Genomic DNA, 6,232 nt, shown 5'->3' with positions numbered 1-6,232 from the left:
TTTTACTTTGATGTCACTCATCTGCACCAAAGTAAACATTTCCACAAGTCATTTTAAAGATCTTTTGTATATTTTTGGATTTTTATGAGTTGTATCTCCACCAGGAAACCTTTCTCCCTATTTAGGTATAAAAATGTATTCTCTCTCTCTCTCTCCCTCCCCAAGTGCTGCTTTAGGAGGAATGTTGGGTTTCTTATGTGTAAATGCCTTTTGTTGTGTAAATAATGTTCACGCCTCCATGAGGGCCGAGGAGCTTCCCCTCCACCTTCTCCTGCCTCCTGCCTCCGCCTCTCCTGCCTCCACCTCCTCCTGCCTCCACTTCCTCCTCCTCTAACAGCAGGCCTGTCTCTGCCACTTTTTACTTTAATGTAGTTTCTAGAAGTTGATGTTTGAGTTGATCTTTGTTTGTTAAAGAAGGAAGAAAATGATTCACTGCTTTCACTGTGTTCACACATTCAGCTCATATAGAGTAGAAACAGGAAGTCACTATATAACTGTGGTTAGTACCTGATGTAACATCATCTAGAAGACTTACTGTTTGATTCTCTCTGAGCTGGTTCACTAGACCCAGGCTTTTCTTTTCTACTTGTTCTTTTCTCATGTTTTATAGTAATTGAGTCAAAGATCTTCTAACTGAACCATCACTACAGGACTGTTCCTATATTCACACCAGCAGCTGTATGGAAGTGTGGAGGAACACATAAAACCAACACACATCCAACATTTTCATCCTGTAAAAAAAAAAAGAAGTTGTAAGAATTAGAAGTAAAACCTCTTACAGAGAACTAACAAAGCCACTCTTCACCAAAATAAAAGCACTAAAGATCTGGTTTTACTTCAAAACATCTCAAATCATGTACAGAGTTAAAAACCAACAGCTGTTAAATATCTAAATGTTTTAAATGATTTGGTTCAGTTTGTCATTCTGACTTGTTTATTTCTTTATTCTTTTGTTGTTTTAAATGTTTTTTTGCTGTGATTTAATAACTGAAAGGTTAATATTTTATTGTTATTTTCTATGTTGATATTCTGCTTTTCTCATTTCAACATATTGGAATAAATGAATAAACTATATAAGAACCTCTGGATTCCGGCGCTTCAGCAGCGTCCCTGAACGCCCCTTACAACGTGGTCATTCTGGTGTGTTTCTGAACGTGTTTTTAGCTTTGAATGATTGTTGGTTTTTGTTTTATAAATGGGTATAGTAGGATTAAAAAAGTTACTTGCATTCTTTTTTGATTATCTAAATATTTCCCTGCCTATATGTATTTATTTTGTCATTTTTAACGTGTTGAATATTGTTATTTCTATGTTGATATTCTGCTTTTCTCATTTCAACATATTGGAATAAATGAATAAACTATATAAGAACCTCTGGATTCCGGCGCTTCATCAGCGTCCCTGAACGCCCCTTACAACGTGGTCCGACAGCGACACTCAGCGGCGGATTGGAGTAATTGCAGCTGGTTTCTGTTTCACCGTCTTTATCTCACTCCTGATTAAAAATGTATTATTTTTATGAGGTTTTAAACTTGTCTGCAGCTGTTAATGTGTGTTTATTCATCTATTATATTATTCTGGTGTGTTTTGAACATGTTTTTGGCTGTGAATGATTGTGTTTTTTGTTTTATAGATGGATGTAGTAGGATTAGAAAAGTTACTTGCATCCTTTTTGATGATCAAAATATTTCCCTGCCTATATGTATTTATTTTGTCATTTTTAACGTGTTGAATGTTGTTACTTCTATGTTGATGTTCTGCTTTTGTCATTTCAATATATTGGAATAAATGAATAAACTATAGAAGAACCTCTGGATTCCGGCGCTTCAGCAGCGTCCCTGAACGCCCCTTACAGCGTGGTCGGACAGCGACACTCAGCGGCGGATTGGAGCAACTGCAGCTGGTTTCTGTTTCACCGTCTTCAGCTTATTCCTGATTAAAATGTTTTTATTTTTATGAGCTTTTAAACTCGTCTGCAGCAGAATGAGCTGTTAAAGTGTTTATTCATCTATTGTATCGTTTTGGTGTGTTTTAACGTGTTTTTGGCTTTGAATGATTGTTGGTTTTTGTTTTAGAAATGGATGTAGTAGGATTAAAAAAGTTACTTGCATTCTTTGTTGATTATTTAAATATTTCCCTGCCTATATGTATTTATTTAGTCATTTTTAATGTGTTGGATAAACTAACAGTTCTCGGTTCACACAGCAGCGAGGTGGCGGAGTGGAGCAACTGCAGCTGAATAAAAACTAAACGGGAGAGCAGGAAACACAAAGCAGACTTATTGCTTATTCCACGCTGGTTTTAAACTGTGTATATATGTCAATTCATGAGTTCATTCAGTCTTCTCTATTATCAGTTATGTATTGACGTGAATAAAGTTGATCTTTCTGCGTCGCTGCATCACTTTAACACACACATGTAACTGAATAAAGTTCTTTTGAAGGCAGATTTGTGGTTGCAGACGTTTAGATGAGCTGCAACTTTCTGTACTTAGTTTAATTTGTCTGTTAAAGTCACATCTGCCGAAACTAAGACAATGTGAGTTAACAGCTGAAAGTATGCAAGCTGTCCATGCATCTCTCTCTGTCTCTGTTCATAGTTCCCGTTGCTGCGGCTTGTTGTAGCAGCTTGTAAACCAACCCCCTCCACCCTCTTCCTCCTTTATGATAGTCACACAGGGGATCGCCATTGCTCTAGTGACGTCACGCTGCTTTGCATAAATTACCCACAATGCATCTGGTCTGCCACAACGTCCTGCAAAATCGCTCTAACTTAACTTTTCCCTGCAATCTTCACAGCAATATTACACCTGAACACGCGGTAAGTTCTGCTACAACCATTGCTTTAAATTCCACCCGTATTAAGTCCTGAAATACTTAACTTTGACTGTAGTTTTGGTCTTTGAAGGCAACACCGTAAGTGAGAAGTGTAAGGTTGGGGGCTGGTATATATACGGGTCCGGACCCTCTCCTATTTCGTGTTACTCCGGTAGCACATATACTAAAATTGGAACGATACAGAGAAGATTAGCATGGCCCCTGCGCAAGGATGACACGCAAATTCGTGAAGCGTTCCTCATTTTCTCACTTATTCTCATTTATTTTCAAAAAATTCTCACTTATTCTCAGTTTACAAACCTGGAAACGGCGCCCTCTGGTGGCTGCGGCAGGATGGTGCAGCGGCTCATTCTCACTTACTCAAACAATGACCTTCAATCGGAGTTAAAAACAGATTAAAAGCTACAATTGAGTACCAAAAAAACAGCTTCAATTCTTTATCATTTCTGTATGCATTTCCTAATCGTTAGCAGACATTTATTATAGTTAAACAACAATTTTCTTCCCATAAATCCCTTCTCAAGTTGCAGTTTTCTTCATCGCCAGGCTCGGATGTGTGTGATGAGCAGTTCGTGTCTTCCGTCTTCCTGTGGAGAAATAAAACTCTGCAACGACTGAAATCTTTTATTACATTACACAACTTCTCACGTGTACGATAAAAGTCATCGAAGTTAAATCCACATCATAAACATCACACATTAAATGCTCATAAACATTATTTAACTCGATCAGGAATCAGCTGCAGTTGCTCCGGTCCGCCGCGGGGAGGCGATATCCGGCCACTCTGTAGGAGGCGTTCAGGGACGCTGCTGGAGCGTCAAGATCCGGATAACTTTTATTCTTTATTCAGGTTAGTTAGTCATTCAAACATGTTAAAAATAATAAAATGCAAAGGCAGGAAACATGACAATATAGAGAGAGAGAGAAAGAGGAGAGAGTGAAAGAGAGGGATAAAGAGAAGAGAGAGACAACAGAGAGAACAGTTAACCAGTTATATTATGACAATTTTCTTTGATGTAGTTTAAATAACTTCATATTTATAGTTAAGATATGGTGCTGCTGGTGGAGATAGTGGTGGTGGTGGAGATGGTGCTGCTGGTGGAGATAGTGGTGGTGGTGGAGGTGCTGCTGCTGGTGGTGATGGTGCTGCTGGAGATGGTGCTGCTGGTGCTGGTGATGGTGCTGCTGCTGGTGCTCTGGATAACTTTTATGCTTAATTCAGGTTAGTTACTCATTCAAACATGTTAAAAAATAATAAAATACAAAGGCAGCGAAACATGAGTGTGTAAAGAGATTGAAAGAGAGGGATAAAGAGGAGAGAGAGACAACATGGAGGGCACAGTTAACTAGTTATATTATTATGACATTATTTTACTTGACGTAGTTTAAATGACTTCATATTCATAGTGAATGTGTGGTGGTGCTGCTGCTGCTGCTGGTGGTGGTGATGCTGCTGCTGCTGCTACTGCTGGTGGTGGTGATGATGATGGTGGTGGTGCTGATGGTGCTGGTGGCGATGCTGCTGCTGCTGCTGCTGGTGGTGGGTCTGCTGCTGGTGGTGGTGGTGGAGATAGTGGTGGTGGTGGTGCTGCTGCTGCTGGTGCTCTGGATAACTTTTATTCTTAATTCAGGTTAGTTACTCATTCAAACATGTTAAAAATAATAAAATACAAAGGCAGCGAAACATGAGTGTGTGTAAAGAGAGAGAAAGAGAGAGATAAAGAGGAGAGAGAGACAACATGGAGAACAGTTAACTAGTTATATTATTATGACATTATTTTACTTGACGTAATTTAAATGACTTCATATTTATAGTGAATATGTGGTGCTGCTGCTGCTGCTGGTGCTGCTGCTGGTGGTGATGGTGCTGCTGCTGGTGGTGGTGGCGATGCTGCTGCTGCTGGTGGTGGGTCTACTGCTGGTGTGGGTGGTGTTGCTGCTGCTGCTGGTGGAGATGGTGCTGGTGGTGGTGGTGGTGCTCCGGATAACTTATTCTTTATTCAGGTTAGTTACTCATTCAAACATGTTAAAAATAATAAAATACAAAGGCAGCAAAACATGAGTGTGTGTAAAGAGAGAGAAAGAGGAGAGAGAGACAACATGGAGGGCACAGTTAACTGGTTATATTATTATGACATTGTTTTACTTGACGTAGTTTAAATGACTTCATAATTATAGTGCATATGTGGTGGTGCTGCTGCTGCTGCCGGTGGTGATGATGATGGTGCTGCTGCTGGTGGTGGTGCGCTGCTGCTGCTGATGGTGCTGCTGCTGCTGGTGGTGGTGCTGGTGGCGGTGCTGCTGCTGCTGGTGTGGGTGGTGCTGCTGCTGGTGGTGCTCCGGATAACTTATTTTTTATTCAGGTTAGTTACTCATTCAAACATGTTAAAAATAATAAAATACAAAGGCAGCGAAACATGACAATATAGAGAGAGAGAGAAAGCAGAGAGAGTGAAAGAGAGGGATAAAGAGAAGAGAGAGACAACATGGAGAGAACAGTTAACTAGTTATATATGACATTTTCCTTGATGTAGTTTAAATGACTTCATATTTATAGTGAATATGTGGTGGTGCTGATGGTGGTGTGCTGCTGCTGATGGTGCTGGTGATGGTGCTGCTCGTGTGCTGGTGGTGATGCTGGTGCTGCTGATGGTGGTGCTGCTGCTGGTGGTGATGGGTCTGCTGCTGGTGTGTTGGTGGTGATGCTGCTGCTCGTGTGCTGGTGGTGCTGCTGGTGGCGATGCTGGTGCTGCTGATGGTGGTGCTGCTGGTGATGGTGGTGTGATGGTGGTGCTGCTGCTGCTGGTGATGGTGCTGCTGATGGTGGTGGTAATGCTGCTGGTGGCGATGCTGCTGATGGTGGTGGTGATGGTGGTGCTGCTGCTGGTGTGATGGTGGTGCTGGTGCTGGTGTGGTGGTGGTGGTGGTGGTGCTGCTGGTGATGGTGGTGCTGATGCTGCTGGTGATGGTGCTGCTGCTGCTGGTGGCGATGCTGCTGATGCTGGTGGCGATGCTGCTGGTGCTGCTGGTGGTGCTGCAGCTGGTGTGATGGTGGTGCTGGTGGTGGTGGTGGTGCTGCTGCTGCTGGTGTGGTGGTGGTGGTGCTGCTGCTGGTGGTGGTGCTGCTGCTTCTGGTGGTGATAGTGCTGGTGATGCTGCTGCTCGTGTGCTGGTGGTGCTGCTGGTGCTGCTGCTGCTGGTGGTGGTGGTGCTGCTGGCGATGCTGGTGCTGCTGATGGTGGTGTTGCTGCTGCTGGTGGTGATGGTGGTGGTGGGTCTGCTGCTGGTGTGATGGTGGTGCTGCTGCTGCTGCTGGTGGCGATGCTGCTGCTGATGGTGGTGGTGATGGTGGTGCTGCTGCTGGTGTGATGGTGTGGTGGTGGTGGTGATGGTGG

At 42.7% G+C, this 6,232-nt stretch overlaps 1 non-coding gene across 1 annotated transcript; it reads left to right on the top strand.

Moving 5' to 3' along the window:
- The first annotated feature begins 2,977 nt into the window (after positions 1-2,977).
- Positions 2,978-3,083, top strand: LOC128384862 (U6 spliceosomal RNA). Its single transcript, XR_008324591.1, has one exon. It is a non-coding gene; the product is annotated as a U6 spliceosomal RNA (small nuclear RNA).
- Positions 3,084-6,232: the final 3,149 nt, after the last annotated feature.

Source organism: Scomber japonicus, chromosome 22 (genome assembly GCF_027409825.1).
Source record: "Scomber japonicus isolate fScoJap1 chromosome 22, fScoJap1.pri, whole genome shotgun sequence".
Taxonomy (NCBI): Eukaryota; Metazoa; Chordata; class Actinopteri; order Scombriformes; family Scombridae; genus Scomber; species Scomber japonicus.
Note: the sequence above shows the minus strand (reverse complement) of the source record. Positions and strands in the feature narration are given on the sequence as shown.